General features: G+C 45.6%; 1 protein-coding gene across 5 annotated transcripts in view; it reads left to right on the top strand.

Annotated features, from left to right (window-relative positions):
- The first annotated feature begins 14,301 nt into the window (after positions 1 to 14,301).
- Positions 14,302 to 16,520, top strand: part of LOC138516615 (cytosolic beta-glucosidase-like) — a 677,786-nt gene continuing 675,567 nt past the window's right edge. For all 5 annotated transcript variants that reach the window (XM_069631881.1, XM_069631880.1, XM_069631883.1 and 2 more), the window contains exon 1: positions 14,302 to 14,464. The gene's annotated coding sequence lies outside the window, so the exon portion shown is untranslated. The remainder of the gene's footprint in view (positions 14,465 to 16,520) is intronic.

Here is a 16,520-nt window from a genome sequence, read left to right as displayed (position 1 = left end):
ATATATCATAATGTAATGTCTCATTAATTGAATTAATCTTGTCAGCCTTGAAAACGACTGAAGTCAAAAGACGTGTCGAATGACACTTTGTGCAATAAATAATTAGAGACAATTGATCTAGTTTGTATCTATATTTGATCATGTTATAAACTTGTATAATACTATATTTACTTAAGGGGCAAATGTGCAGAGCCTGAAATATCCAAAACAGTATCTCTATATGATTAGGTGTTAGTGGGTACACCATCTTATGTTACACGATGCGCAGTTCAGTCCCATTCATTTAATTTGAAGTGAGCATAGCGCACCAACACAGGCTTTCTACCCACATTTGAAAACTTGGTAGAATGTCGTGACACACTATGGACAGAAGCAGTGATATATGTTGTATTACCAGAAAAGCATCCATGTTGCAAATGTCAGATTTTGTACATCCATCCCTGGGGACAATTCGCATCTGTGTATAAAATTGGGGAATTGTGGGCCAAATCTTTAATGTGTAAAATTACCAAAATGTGTTAGAAAGGCGAAAAAAAGGTTTTACAGACTGGAGGTTTGAACTAATCTGTGCTGCACAAAATATGTAACCTGTGTATCTGATTTACTAAGAGGTGTCAACTGCATAAATATCTGTTTTTGGCAAAATCGGATTTTCAGTAAAGGAAATGTGGGAGTTTCTAGTACAGTAAAAATCACCTCATAAACATGACATCACTTTTCTGATATCCAACCAATTGCGAGCAAGGTGGAGACTATGCCCTTGCCCAATCCTATTGTTAGGGGCGTGGGTAGTGAATCCTGCCCCTGTCATATACTGTAATGATGTCACCTGGCATTATAAATAAAAGCCCCTGACAACACACACACATGCACATTGAACACAGACTGATTCCCGATTCCTACGCCGGCGTCCTGTCCTGTCTGTTCCTGTCTCATCTCCATCTAAACTCCAGATCCTAGCCACAAGGCCAAGCAATTGCTGATCCTGCTTCAGCTAGGCCTCAATTCTAAAATAATTCCCATAACCAAAATTGATTTCTGGTCCTTTTTTGCGCCTTTATTTTTCCAAAAATGCACCTCATTCTATCTGGCATAACTCACTCAATTTAACCGCTAGAGACCTCATTTCCCTTTCATATTATACCTAGGATCCATAGCTACACCCCAACCCAAAACCCGCATCTAGGTTTACAATATCTCACCTGTTTTTATTAAAAACCGTTTTGGTAAATGCAGGCAGGATTTGCAAAAGTGTGTAATTTTACAATGTGTCATTTTGGTTATAAACGGTTTTAAATCTTCCATTCAATTTCGAATTGTATGCTTTTGCTCAATCTATTGCTTGTGATTGCTAATATCTTTCCAGTGTTGCTCCAGTAAAGAAATGTTTTTGTTTCAAGAGTTTTAGACACATTCATTGTTTACCCATCCATTTCCGAGTGTCATTTTAGCATTGCCAGGGTTTAAATCTGTTTTTCTCTCTTGTTTGGGGAGGGAAAGTCAGATTTCTATTCTGTTTCTTATTTGTCATTCCTAATTACCTGCTGATTCTGTTTATCCACTTAAAATTGATTATTTGTGGGTTGAGGGTGCATTTCTTACATTTATATTGTTCTTATCACCTCATGGGTGATTGCTGCCCCATATATTAAAAAGTGTGTTATTTTCTTGAATTTCTAAATAAATAAATAAATATTACCTTTACCTACCAACCTGGTTCCTGGTCCATTGTGACCCGGGGTATTCAAAAAGGGTGTGTGATATGAGTGGTGTATATCTCAAATATTGAACCTATACATAACAAAATAAGCATTTCAGTTGTGCGCTGCATACTAGGCTGTATCGCCTGATTAAAATACTTAACAGGCTGAAAAAAATGTTTGGAATCCAGATGGAAGAGAAAACCGAATTTGAAAGGGACATCCCAGCAGAATACACCATCTGTCAAAATGTGCTTTTGCAAACAAGAAAAATATCTCTTTTAATAGTTTAATGGTGAATAAGGCCCAGTCCTGGCCTAGAAATGTAAGGGGGTTTGGTTAAAATATAATATAATGTTTTATTCTAACAGACTTGCCTTTTGGGCTCAGGAAAACAAAATAAAATAAGTAAATAAATAAATGCATTTGCTGTAATGGGGAACCAGCCAAACAGGTTTCCTGCTTGGCTTCAAAAGACATTTGTGTTCTGGCAACAGGAGTGGCCTTACCCCAAAAGGAGCCACGATGGATTTCTGGGACATCTATGTGTTATCTTTTGCCCCTGGAAACCTTGAATGACCAAGAGGAAGAATATAACACACCCATCAGACTTTGTGGCTGGGCTCCAGCTTGACACAATAGATTCTGGGACACCTATGTGTTACTTTTGAAAGTAACACCTCCCTGCAACATTAAACTGGGGAGCCTCAAAGGCCACTCCAGAGCAACAGTTGGATGTATGCCCTTATTTAGTAGACAATGCTGGCCATCTGGCTCAAAAGACTATTTTATGAATAAACTTTTAAGACTTTTATCTCTGCAACCGGAACACGCAGGAATGTATAAATTTAACAATTTAAATTTCATTTTTGTGGCTTTAAAACAAGATATTGTTGCTGTCCATAGCATGTTGGGGACAGGCATGGCAGAAAATTGAATACTCTGATGAAAGTGTACATGGTGCCACTTTGAAATTCAATACTAACATGCCTTATGATAATATGTACACATGTATAAAGTTATAGAATTTTAGGTAAAATATTTCTCACTGAAAAGGACGAGAAATTATTGGATGGACGAAACAAAGTCCTACAAACTTGGGAGTTGGACTGCCATTCTCTATGTGAAATATGTAATTTGCCTATGTAATTTTTAAAAGTGCCACAATTGTAAAAAGGAGCGATTTATGTCAAAAGTGATTTTTGACAAAAATGACTGTGGGATGTCTTTGTACCTCATAAAACACAACCCCATAAACTGAGTCCCCTCCTGGAGGAGGCAATCAACATAGGCTGACCTATCCGGTTCTTAGAGGTAGGTCTAGCTTAGTTCTGCCCAACAATAAATCATGTGAGGTCACCCACTTTATAAAAAGGGGAAGCTCTCAGAGACAGAGACACTCTCTTCTGAATTTTCTACCACCTGCGTATCCAGACATGCCACCTTCACTCTGCAAGATTCCAGATTCTACTGCCAGCCCAGCGCATAGCTGACCCGATCCAGGCAGGACCATTGATCCAGAAACCCCACTAAAAATACCAATAATTAGGGGGGAAAGCTGTGGTACCCTTTTGGGAGTATCCTGTGACCAGACCATTTTTTTGCATCACTATCTGCATGCCAGCTGTACCCCTGGTACCCAGTGACCAGACAGGCCCAGCTGTTGTTCTGCTAGGAGCATCCGCTGCCTTGCTGTGACCAGAGCCTTTGAGTCCAGAACCCAGTTGGCTGTCCCAAATCCCAAACTCAAGTGCAGATTGTGAGTATTTCCCATCCCATAGCAACACAAAGCCTACGCCATCTTCATACCTTGTCTTTGTTCTACTCTCTAAGCAATCCCAGCAATACCTTGATAACTTGTTTAAAACTGTTTGAATTATCTGTGCATCCTGTCCTTGATTCCATAGTGTTAGCTCCCTTCTTTCATTCACACCATCTTGTAAGTCCTTAGCAATATTTTGATTAAATAAATTAATTCTCCCAAAGAAATGAGGCACACTGCGTGAAGGATTTCAACTGCAGCGTAACTTTTCTATTAAATTGACGGGTGGCGTTTCTCTTTCCTAGCCATTAAATCTAGTGTAAGTGAAACTTGTCCTGTTCTTTCCAAACCGTTTTTGTCTTTTAACTGCTTAATCTCACCAAAACAGAAATTCTTTCACCTTGAAAATCACATCCAGTTCTCCAGCTATAGTCACTTTTTCACTTTCCTCTTGTCCCTGTGATGTGCATCTATCACCCAGCCTAAAAACCACAGTCCGATTCTGTTTATTTCACCCATTTTTCTTAAAAACCATTTTGACATTTAAAACTGCAAGAAAAGGAAAATGCAACATTGTAACATGTGATTTCGGATGCCCTGTGTTCTTACCTTGAACTGTATGCCCTTTGTTGATACCTTGACTTGTAGTTGCTAGTGATTTACATTCCTGACACTGTGATTATCATATTTACCCCATTGATTCAACCGCACATTAATTAATTATTTACAGATTCCGAGAGTTATTTACTGCAATTGCAAAGGTTTTAAAATGCGGTTTTGCCTCCCATTTCGTGAGGGAAGATCAGACTTTAATTCCGTTTGTTGCCCGGTGTCCTTGACTCCCTTCTGATTCTTTCTTTCCACTCAGAATTCGATTCATAGGGGTTCGAGGGAGCATTGCAGGGGAAATCTTAACTCGGGTGCTATCTACCCAAACTGTAAAACTACTCTTATTTATATGTGCTTTGGGTATGTTTTAGTAGAAGGTAAACCAAGTGTATTTGCTCAGTTTACATTGTACTTATCCCCCCATTGGTGATTGCTGAACAATAATAAAATTGTGTGAGTTCATTTGAATTTTCAAATAAATAAATATTGCATTCCGCCAACCGGCCTGGTTCATGGTCCATTGTGACCCGGGGTATTTGTAAAAGGGGGTGTGAGATGGGTTGGGTGCCAGCTCAATCTGAATATGCAGAAAATAAAGTGAAAGCATTCCAACTGAGCGCTACATCCATGGCTAAGGGCGAGGGTCCTGGTCCGGGGTGTGATGCCAGATTGCAATCCCTTACAGTTAGTCTTCCAAGAGACACTATCCATCTATTACTCTTTAGCACTGATCCCTGCCATTAAGAAAAAACTCCTTAAGGAGCCTGCTGACCTTGAAAAGACTGAGGTGCAATGGTTTATGAATAAACTCTACCCTTTGGAGCCAGATGAAAAGCTCCCTGTTACCAGTGAAGTGAACCCCCTGTTGCCCATCCTCATGGGTAATCCCTCAATGGATCCTGAGGTTGCGGCTGTTAGGCAGAGTTGTATGCAGTACGCTTTGGGAACACCACACACAATGAAGACTACAAGTGACAGTACAAATTCACCTTTGGTACAAGCCTGTAATACACAGTAACGTGGTAGCGATGGCTGAGCAGCCAGACTTATCTCAAGAGCAAGTGAGCAGTATCAATAGTTACACAAAGGACAGCAATTACTACAATTCAAACCAATACTGATTCAAGATTTCTGAGTAAAAGAATATACATGTATTTACACATCAGTTATCAAACATTTAACTATTATCAAGCAGTTTAGAAATCACAATCTTAATACACCACACCACTCCCAATAGATTCTGGACAATTTAAGCTCAAAATGAAGTGTGAGCAAAATGGCACTTCAATAATTTAAAAGGGAGGGAAAGACACAGTTAGACAAATACTGAGCAGCACCAACTGGTAGGTAAGCAGGGCAATCTAGAAAAAGCAACTACAGTGAGGGAATCAAACCAAGAGGCTTAGGGCCAAAGTCAATGGGACAAAAGTCTTTTGCTCAAGATCACACAGTTCAGGGTAGTTTGTGATTAAGTCTTTGCCAAGAGTTCAGAACGAAGTTGGTCAGGCAAAAAGTTACTTTAAAGAATAGAGAAGGACAAACCCTCAGATTGGCGAAAGGTTTCACATACTTTCACCGCGGCTGGACGAAACGCACAACCGGATTTGGAACAGTACCTTAAATGGAGAAGAAGCTGTAGCTGAGGTGCACGTTCCTGGCAGGTCCTGCAGGTTCACAGTTCCTGAAGCGACTGTCGGACTGACACGAAGTAGGAAGACTGGAGGGTCCTGCACTGCCTAGGGAAGAAAACAGCAACAGAGCCAAACGGCAAATGAAAGGTGCACACCTTAAAACCCAAGCAGGGCCGACCTTCCTGGCTATCCGGTTCACTGTAGCTCTGTACTGCAAATTCGACCAGAGGAGGGAGGCCTGGCTTGCAGTTTGGTGAACTGGTTGTTCCCACCATCTCCAGGGGAGAAGATTCTTTGCAGATCTTCCCTGTCGCGAATTTTGAAGATTCGGACCTGCAGCAGGGCTTCACCGAGACGTTCAGTCGTGATAGAGGTCCTCTTCTGTCTGCTTCTCTTCGGTTCTCTCGACCCAGTGGTGACTCTGCCTTTCCAGCCCCAGAGACCTGCGTTTTATGCAGTTTCCCCCATTCACACAGCCTGGCTGTCAATCACCCAGCAGGGTGGCTGTCCTGACGGGACAGGCACCATGCCAATCAAACAGGAGTGGGACTTGGGTTACCAAGGGAACCCATGGCAGCGGTCCTAAAACCCCTGCCTCACATCCTGCCTACCCAGACTTTCAGGTGCCTAAGGAGGGCTTCTGTGCAGAAGCCCGCAAAAGGATGGTGAAAAAAGGAACCAAACCTAGTTTGGCACGCAGAGAAATCACGAGAAAGACTTTTACAAAAAGAAATGGCGAATAAACCCAGCCGGAACCAAATTAAAACAAATATGGTCCAGCGGGTTTAAGTGTGAGGCTACCAAGATAGCCTAAAACAATACCAGGGCTATTTACAATAACCGCTGTAGTCAAAATAGGGTATCTACCACTGCCACCAGCCAAGTCTTAATGAAAAGGGAACGAAACAATGTTCCATGAGAGACAGACAAAAAGGGATAACTAGTAACCCTTTCCAGTACTCTATGGAAGATAGTGTGTACTGGGTCTGTGGATTTAAAGAGACTAATAAAGTCAATGGTAACTTTACATGTTCTGGGAGACAGTAGTCAGTCCCAGAAAATGGAGTCTGAGATGGGAAGTCTAAAAGACAACTCTCTGTCACTGCACTTAAGGTGCTGTGTAACACACAGTAAAAAGATGATGCCTATGGAGTAGGTGAGGCTCCACAGTCTATGAACACAAAAATGTTAAACACATACAGCAGAACACATGTTAGAGTGGGAAAAAAAGACTCACACTCTTAACAGGTGAAAAAAAGAAATCCTAGAAATCCAGCAAAGCTGCTGAGGGACTCAGTAGGTAAGGGAAATTAGCCATTTTGGAGAATTCTCCCTAACACTGGCAGTGAAAGACCCTACGGATTGCAGGATTTTTGCTGCCCTCAAAAAGAACTTTGCAAGCGTCCATCTTGCCATGAGATCTTGCACCTATGCATTGGATATGATAAAATCCCTGCTTGAAGATTTCCAGAATGTATATGATCTAATGGAGGCAGGGGAAGAGTGCTTGGGGCTGATTGAAAATGAAAATATGCACCTGCAAGCTGATTTGCTCTCTGACAGCCGTCCCTATAGGGGTCCACCATCACAGCCAGGAGACTGAGCCATATATGACAATGCAAGACAGGCAACACCCAAAAAAAAAGTTGTGGCATTACATCTGCCCTTCTTTGGGGCTAAGCTATTTGGATATAAATGCCAACCCTTCTGATTTATTCATTTGCATTTCCTGTTTCAGAAGTTTTTTGTTGTTGTCTTAGTTGCATATTTATAATGTGCTTAAATACCCAGAGGTTTCTAAGCGCGGGATCGAACCTGTGTTGTTTTCTCTTGTTTTATGTCCAAGGCAAGCACATTGCCACTGAGCTATCCTCCCGGCACTTAGTCAAAAGACCCACGATTTTTCAATCAAAAACGTGTCATGTTGACGTTCCCATGGTAACGCAGGGGTGGGAGGGAACGAGGAAGGGGAAGTGACGTAACGGGGGCGGGATAGCGGAGTTCGGGGAAGAAGTTGAATAAAGAGGACGTGAGTGTGAAGTGCTCCGTGTCCTGCGTCTTTCTTGCTGCGATGCAGGCCCGCTATGCTATGCGAGGTCACCACAATGGCGACGAGGATGGGATCGGGGGCAGGGCAACGCTCCTAGGAGCCCACAGCAGCCCACCCCCGCCGAATGCAGAAAAGAAGCTCGCAGCAGCGGGCCCCGCCAGCTGGCGTAGCTTACGCGCAGCCTGGGCCGCGGTGGTGAGAACACGCCCCCAGCGACGCTTCAGTGCCTCGGGCGAGGCCCAACATCTGTGCCCGACACCCATGCCGGGAGCAACCTCACGCGGCGGCCAGCCGGGACACAACGCTCACGTGTCCCGCACTAACAAGAGGAAGCGCAGGCTCAGGAAGCCCGCGACAGGCCCCGGGCACGTGAATCCAGGAGGTAAGCCCTGCAGGCCGTCTCGGAGCTCGCAGGGCGCCGCGTGGAGTGCCAAAGGCCTCCCCCCGAAGGAACTTGAGCAGGGTGCCCCCCCTCTCTGCAGACGGTGCTCGTGCCCTGTGAGGTGGCCGTCCTACACCGACAGAAGGCGGGGCCACACCCCAGAAGAAAGGTCAGAACCAGCCTTCCCAAAGGCACGCCACACAGTTGAGGGCTTGAGGCGTCAATAGAACCCCCATCACCATGTCAGGACAAGATGATGGCCAAGGGGGGCAGGCACAGGCGATCGCGCCCCCAGCACAGGGAACACCAGCACCAGATCATGTGCCCTATTAGCTACCGGATACCTTGGCTGCCCAAATGCCGGGAGCATTTGATGTAACGGACACAAGTAACATGGGCCCTCGGTGGACCAAATGGATCCGAGACCTGTACATGGGAGCTACACGGGAGCTGTCGCAGATGCACGACAGGTATGTCTGCTAAAGCTAGCTGTAGGCCCTGCAACCCAAGACATAATCGATGAGATGCCACAAGACTCCATAGACTCGATCAAAGACCTCAAAGAAGCATTAGCGGCATATTTTGCACCCCATACCAATGTAGATTACAAAAGACATCTATTTCATAGCACCAAGCAGATCAAAGGGGAGTCCATGGATGTCTATGTGATGCGACTACGCACCAAGCTAAAGCACTGTGACTTTGCCAACTATTCAAATACCGAAGCACTAAGATCGCAAATCATCTCGGGGTGCGAATCACAGACTTTTCGACAGAAGCTGCTGCAGAAATCTCGCACGCTGGAGGAAATTCTAGCACTGGCGAGAGTAGAGAGAGCAATCGACTCCCAGGTCGAAGGTTTTCGCAACACCCCCATAGGGGAGAAAGTCAACAAATTGCAACTGGAAAGGAAACCCGAAGAACTCTTCTGCTATAAGTGCGGTTTCGAATATCCACATGAGGGTACATGTCCAGCCATAGGCCAACGGTGCACCTCGTGCGGCGAAGAGGGTCACTTCAAGGCGGTGTGCAGACTGTTCCATGACAGAGGTAGAGACAGGCCCAGGGAAAACACCTCTCGCCCAAGAAGCAGACACGGAGGGTCCACAAGCAACAATCCAGTCCCCACCACAGGGACCACTCCAAATCAACCTTCAGGTGATCAGCGAGACAGAGAGTCCGGAGAAGACCGGCAAAGAAGAAGGGAAAGGAGAAGGCAAGCCATGCGCCCAAGAACGGACCTCCGTTCCTGTCGCCACGTGCGATACCTGGTGGAACAGTCCCCCACAGATTCTGACCTCAGCTCATCAGGGAGCGATCAGAAGACGAAAGAATAAGTATATGCACTAGGGAACCCCACAGCAACCTCCCACAGCCCAACGCTCAACATCAAACTTCAAGAAAAGCCCAAAGAATTTCGCATAGACACTGGGGCCACCGTCAATGTGGTAAGCGAGAAGATTTACAACGATCTCCCACAAAAACCCAAATTACACCCCGCAACTGTGAACATATATGCATATGGAGCCAAGACACCTTTGAAATGTTTGGGACAATTCAATGGCCTCTGCAGGTACAAGGGCCATGAAATGAAGGTACCCATACATGTACTAGCCACTGAGACAGACAGTGGTTGCAGCCTTAGCTTTAAGGCAGCCGCGGACATGGGCTTCATTCACATTTTGTACAACATTATGGTGCACAAATACATAGACCCCGTGGAAATGGTGAACAACCTATACCCCAAAATCTTCAAAGGGATAGGGAAGCTTCCGCCCCTTGGCACAGCCATATCGAGGGATTCCAGTTAACATTAAAAAAAAAGTGAAGGATGAGCTCAAAAAGCTACTCGAACAAGACATCATCGAGAGGGCCACCGGTCCCACAACATGGGTCTCACCGATTGTCCCGGTTCCCAAGAAAGGCTCTGATGCCATAAGACTATGTGTAGACATGCAACGTCCTAATCAGGCCATCAAAAGGGAAAGACACCCGGCGCCAAGAATCACAGACATGATAGATTTGCTGAATGGAGCGAAAGTATTCTCCAAACTGGACCTACAAAAGCGATACCATCAACTAGTCCTACACCCAGACAGCAGAAACAACACAACGTTTGTTACACATGTTGGTATTGGTCTCTTCAGATACAAGAGGCTAAGCTTTGGGGTGTCGTCGGCCGCAGAAACATTCCAGGCTGAGGTCCACAACGTTATAAAGCACATTCCGAACTGTCTAAATTATTCAGATGACATCCTGGTGTTCGGAACAGATGCTAACAAGCACAATGAGACCCTGATGTTGGTGTGCAAGGTGCTACATGATGCCAATCTCACGCTTAACAGAGAGAAATGCGAATTTCGGAAGAACACACTGAAATTCTTCGGGCACATCTTCTCTGAAGCAGGTATGGACCCGGACAAAGTGCCAGCACTTAACGATACGGCAGCCCCAGCCAATGTGTCAGAGCTTCGGTCGTTCTTAGGTCTTGCCAGCTATTGTAACCGATACATTCGAGATTTCGCGTCGGTCAGCGAGCCGCTCAGACAACTGACACATCAGGACACCAAAAGGCTTTCGAACTGATAAGGGAAAGAGTAGCCAAAGAAGACAATATGTCCTACTACGACCCAAGCAGGCAGACTGAACTCACGGTGGATGCCAGCCCTGTTGGACTGAGTGCTATCTTGGCACAAAAGGACCCGAAAGACCCGTTGAGGAAACACATAGTAGCCTACGCCAGCCACAGCCTATCCTCCACAGAAACAGCATATTCTCAAGCGGAAAATGAAGGACTTGCTGTCGTATGGGCGTGTGAACATTTCCATCTATTCCTTTATGGCAAACCATTCCAAGTTGTCACCGACCATCAGGCACTCCTGTTCCTGTATGGCAACCCACAGGCCAAAATGCCCCCGCGAATCGCCCGATGGGGTCTGAGGCTTCAGGACTATGCATTCAAGATCATCCACAGACCTGGAAAAGGTGAAAACCCGGCTGATTTTCTATCCAGGAGACCAAGAGGAGAAATTGCCCCAGAACCATCAGTGGCTGACAGATACTTACGATATCTTGTTCACCAGGCTGCCCCGGAGGGAATCAACATGGAAACACTAGCCAGGGAAACGGAAAATGATCCAGCTTGCCGCATCATTTGTGAAGGTCTGGAGTGAACACAGTGGCGAAGAGCAAAAGAAAAGGGCAGAGCTGCCGGCGGTAAGGTGCAGGAGGACGTGGAACGACTATTACAAGTAAAAGACGTACTCGCAGTATCAGAGGATCACATGATCCTAAAGGACTGCAAGTTATTCATTCCGGAAGCAATGAGGGCCAGAGTCGTGGAACTGGCACACGAGACACACCGAGGCATGGTCTCCACCAAACGCATGCTCCGGCAGAAGGTGTGGTTTCCCCACATGGATGCGCTAGTAGAGACCGCCCTGAGAACATGCCCCACTTGTTGCCTCATTACGCCAAACCGTCACCCCGAACCACTAGTCATGTCGGAACTTCCACAGAGAGAATGGGAAGCAGTGGCGGCAGACTTTTTCGGGCCCATTGGAGGAGGGAAGTACATCCTGGCAGTAATGGATGAATACTCACGGTATCCCAACGTAAGGATCATATCATCCACCGCAGCGCATCATGTCATCCCAGTTCTGGACCACATGTTCTCAGCCTACGGGGTACCAAGAGTACTCAAGACAGACAACGGGGCCCCATTCTGTGGACATCAGTTCACCCAATTTGCAGAATACATGGGTTTTCACCACAGAAAGGTCACGCCACTATGGCCTCAGGCAAATGGGATGATAGAGCGATTTATGGCCAATTTGAAGAGAGCCCTCCAAATCGCCCGGCTCACAGGCCAGCCATATGAGCAGGTGCTAAATCAATTGATGAGAGACTATAGAGGAACCCCTCACAGCACCACAGGAAGGACACCTGCCGAATTGATGTTTGGACGCAATACCCAGACACGCATCCCACAAGCAGAAGGCATGACACCATCACCCGCCCTGGATCAAGAGGTGCGAGAAAGAGACGAAGCAGCGAAAGCACGCATGAAAGAATATACTGATGCTTGCAGGCAAGCTCAGCCCTCTGCGATTGGAGTCGGAGATGTAGTAGCGGTGCGACAACCGGTGACACACAAGCACACGGGCCCCTTTCGCGAAGAACCTTTGCTTGTCACCCAGAAAAAGGGGTCCATGATCACGGCCCAAGGGTCCGAGGCGTCCGTCAAGAGAAACTCATCTCACTTCAAACAACTTCCTCCCAGTGGAGCCAGGAGGCTAAGCGGCAGGGTGCAGATGCATCTAGACTACGAGTCGGACGACTCCTACCAGGCGGATCAGTGGGACTCGGAGGACGCCGAGCCGGAAAGAGAAAGCCCCAGCGTGGGAAGCAGACCTTCGCCCGTGCCGAGTCAGGCCCGTCCACAGAGGGCTTTGAACAGACCTCGTCGATGGATAGAGGAATGGACTAGAAGCCCACCGGACCCTCGCCCGTTGCGAGAAGACTGGTAAAAAGGGGGGAGATGTCATGTTGACGTTCCCATGGTAACGCAGGGGCGGGAGGGAACGAGGAAGGGGAAGTGACGTAACGGGGGGCGGGATCGGGGAGTTCGGGGAAGAAGTTGAATAAAGAGGACGTGAGTGTGAAGTGCTCCGTGTCCTGCGTCTTTCTTGCTGCGCTGCAGGCCCGCTATGCTACGCGAGGTCACCACAAAACGTTGCTACTTTTTAGTTTCTCCATCCTAAAATAATGCTAACCCCAATGCAATCCAATGGGCAAATTAAGTTCTCCTGCTTTCTGTCAAAAAAATCTCCCTCCCTGTTTCTCCAAAATATTGCCATATATGGATTTGGAGTAGAAGATTGAAAAGGTCCAAAAGTAAAACAAAAAATGCAGACATACTCAGATTAAAAGTTTGCTTTCACTCTTCCTCACATCAGTACTTCATAGCTCTCAACTCACCCGCTTTTGGCGGGTGTCACCCGCCAAAGCATCTACACACCCGCCCACCCGCCAGCTCATCTGTTTCACCCGCCATGGCAAAGGTGGGAGCTACGATTCATATTTTTGCCGGGACTCGATTTCGAGATCCCGAAATCGGGTCCCGGCGCGACTCTTCCTGCGCGAATGGAGGCGTGAAAAGCAAGTGTCGTGCTTTTCACGCCCCCATTTCCTCCCCCTTCCCCTCCCTGGCGCTCTCCTCCAATGAGAGGATTGTGCCTGGGAGCATTCCTCCCCACCCCCCTCCCGTAAAAGGTCAGCGACATAGAAGTAGGACTGCCGTTTCATGTTTTTACGGCAGTCCTACTTTTATGTTTATGGCCTTTCTGGGTTTTCACCCGCCTTGGTATCAAAAAAGGTTGAGAGGTATGGTACTTACACCACACCATCACCATCACCTAGGATGGGTTATTTGGAGGGAGGTTAGGGGGGGATCAAGAAGTGGTATGGTAAATTCCCTCCTTTATAGCTGACAGGAGTTAAAATGTATATAAGGAGTGGATTTTCTAATGTGCCCTCATATTTAAGTACTGAGACGAGGAAGAGTATCGCTCGGAGTAATACAGATTACCGATAAGTAATCGGGGCAAATTCTGGCGCAAACAACCTGTTCATGTGATGCTCATCCCACGTGTTAAAAATAAACCAAATATGTGTTGCTCCATTATATAGTTACCTTGATATTGTGATCGTACTAGTCATTATCACCTTGATGTTAGCGTGACTGGTGGCACTGATAGGCCATACCAAAAAAAGAAAAAAACGTCAACGTAACTGCCAAAGCGATTAGAATATATACTCTGTTGTAATATGGCCACCGTGTTTACATCATTCCCCGTGACGGTGGAATTCACGCTCTTAAACATGGCGGCCATCTTCAATTGTAGAACTCCTGTGGACATTATACAAAAGAGTATTTTTGCTGCCGTTGTTTTGTGTGCATTATCTACTAACCACATGTTAAGACGTTTAACGTTTCCACTAAATACGGCTGTCGTTAATTAAACGAGTATAAACACAATGGGATTTTTTTCAAAAATCAATGTATAGGCGTGCCTCGTTGTACAATCACATGTATGTAATCGATTAAATACATTCTGCTGACAAACATATTCCAGTATTTTTATTTCTGACTAGACGTATGCCATTTGTGCTCTCCTGAAGGTCCCACGAGGCCCGTGGTGTGGAATCTCTGTCGTGCTCTCAGTGGTATCTGTATTTTCACGAACAGTTAGCTGTCCCTGAAACTCGGACTTCTTCATGTTTCAGAGCTTGTTCATTGTGCGGGCTGCAAGCACATCAACCACCTGGGTGAGTTACCCAACTTCTAGATTACCTAAACACGCATGGTGTTCAAATTTACTTTTCAGCATTATGTCCATACAAATATGTCAATGCGCCCCTCGAAGGACTCTATACAGTATAGATAGTTTACGTGTCCCATCATTTTGAACCCTACAATTGTTAATACTTTGTGCACGAGCAACTCTAAAGGTAATGCTTCTTTTAGAACTGCATTCGTGCTGCCTCGAGCTCTACCCTCTTTATATTAATAAGGGTTGAGTGTGCACGGCTGGGAGGTAGAGTACATTGTTTCAAATGCCATGATATTACATTTATTCAGATATTTTGATACAACGAGGAAGGACATTTGTGTCCGGCTTTGGGACAGTTTGTGTGGATGCATCGCAACATACGCAATAGTGCCATCTAGTGGCCTAAGACTGAAGTAGACTTTCACCATCTGATTACCTTTGTATTCAATACATAGCTCTAGACAATCCTATGCAAATAGCATAAGCGTCCTTAGCTCCTTAAGGTTTTAAGAAACAGTGTGCCACTTTTATCAAAAATGACTTGCAACGTTGGCAGCTACAGAGAGGGTGTAGGCAATCATTGTGTAAGGTGCCTTTGCAAAATGAAAACAGAGATTAGTTGAGCGTGGTAGATCAGTGGTGAAGGGGGAATTTGTGAATATCATATATTCACATATGCCTAGACCCACAACAGCGTTAATAGCAAAGACAGTAAGAGACCTGTATTTACATATTTACATTTTGAATAAAGTAGTCGAGAGTGCTGACTGCGGGAGAGGTGAGTCTGGCAGTTCATTTGGGTGATGGGGTGGGTGGATATTCCGTTCTTAGCAATTAGAGTTTTAGCTCTGGTCTGAACAGTGGTGGAAATGGAATAAATGTATAGGGGGATCCCACAAGTTGCCGGGTGGGGGCACAGTTTGGAGGAGTTGACAGAGTTTTCGAGGGGGCGGAGCTGGCAGTTGAACTCACATCAAAGGAAATGTTCAAAATAATAGTTTTAAAATGGGTGCAATTTCCAATGACTACGTTGTGTATGAAGGCATCAGGAAGCAAGACACAGACAACAGATTCAAAGTTCGAATAAAATGGTTTTATTAAATCAAATGTCAGGATGGTTGAAGGCCTAACTTGCCCTATGCTAGGGTGGGTTTTCCCTACCTGTTATGTTGATTTGTACCGAGCACCACCGCTATCACTGCAGAGGCAGTCTCAAAACTGAGTCAGGAAGTTCAACTTAAAAGTCTGCCTGTGTCCAAAACCTATCCTTGCCCTCACAACTAAAGCTAAACAATGTGTAGGGATGTCAACAATCAAAGAAATGGCGATCAAAACAAAGTTCCAAGGTTCTCCCAGCTCTGAGCTTCCTTTTCAGCTCCCATTCCCCAAGTTCAAGAAAGTTCCACAAAAGTCTCGAGATTACCTTTCCCAAGTTCAGACAGTTCCACAAATCCTTGAGGTTCCCTTCCCCAAGTTCAAGAAAACACAGTTTCACAAAAGGGTTTTGAGGGCTCCACTCTAAAGATGGCATTACAGTTCATAAAGCCTCAGGGTTCCCTTCCCCAAGACTCCAACGTATCAACTTATACTTGGCTTTAGTCTTTCAATGTTCAACACAACTTTAGGTCTTCTTGATCCTCATTCTGGATTGCATTAAACATTCATTTAAAGTGCTCCTTCTAGGCTTATTTCACAATGTCTTTGACTTTCACATTTGAGGGCTTCCTGGTCTAGGCGCAGTTGTCAGACCCAATGGTCCACCATCAAAGGTTGTGCAACCAGGAGCCCAAGGCTCTTCAGCCCACACAGGTTCTTCTGTATTTGCCCATGTGTGCAGTTTCACATTCACTTGGTTTCTCCTTATGGGCCTCTTGGCTTTATGTGCAGGGTTACACCTTCCTGGCTTCCCCTGGTTAGCCTCCTGGCTTTGCCTGATAATAATTTCAGGTAATGAGCCTTTTTGGAAAGAGATACCTGGCAGGAGAGTACACCAGTGGGTCTATGTGAACCAAAAATGGGATAATCCTGACAGGAGAGTAAACCAGGATATT

Source organism: Ambystoma mexicanum, chromosome 6q (assembly GCF_040938575.1).
Source record: "Ambystoma mexicanum isolate Mex_15411 chromosome 6q, UKY_AmexF1_1, whole genome shotgun sequence".
Taxonomy (NCBI): Eukaryota; Metazoa; Chordata; class Amphibia; order Caudata; family Ambystomatidae; genus Ambystoma; species Ambystoma mexicanum.
This window is presented reverse-complemented; position numbering and strand designations above follow the sequence as displayed.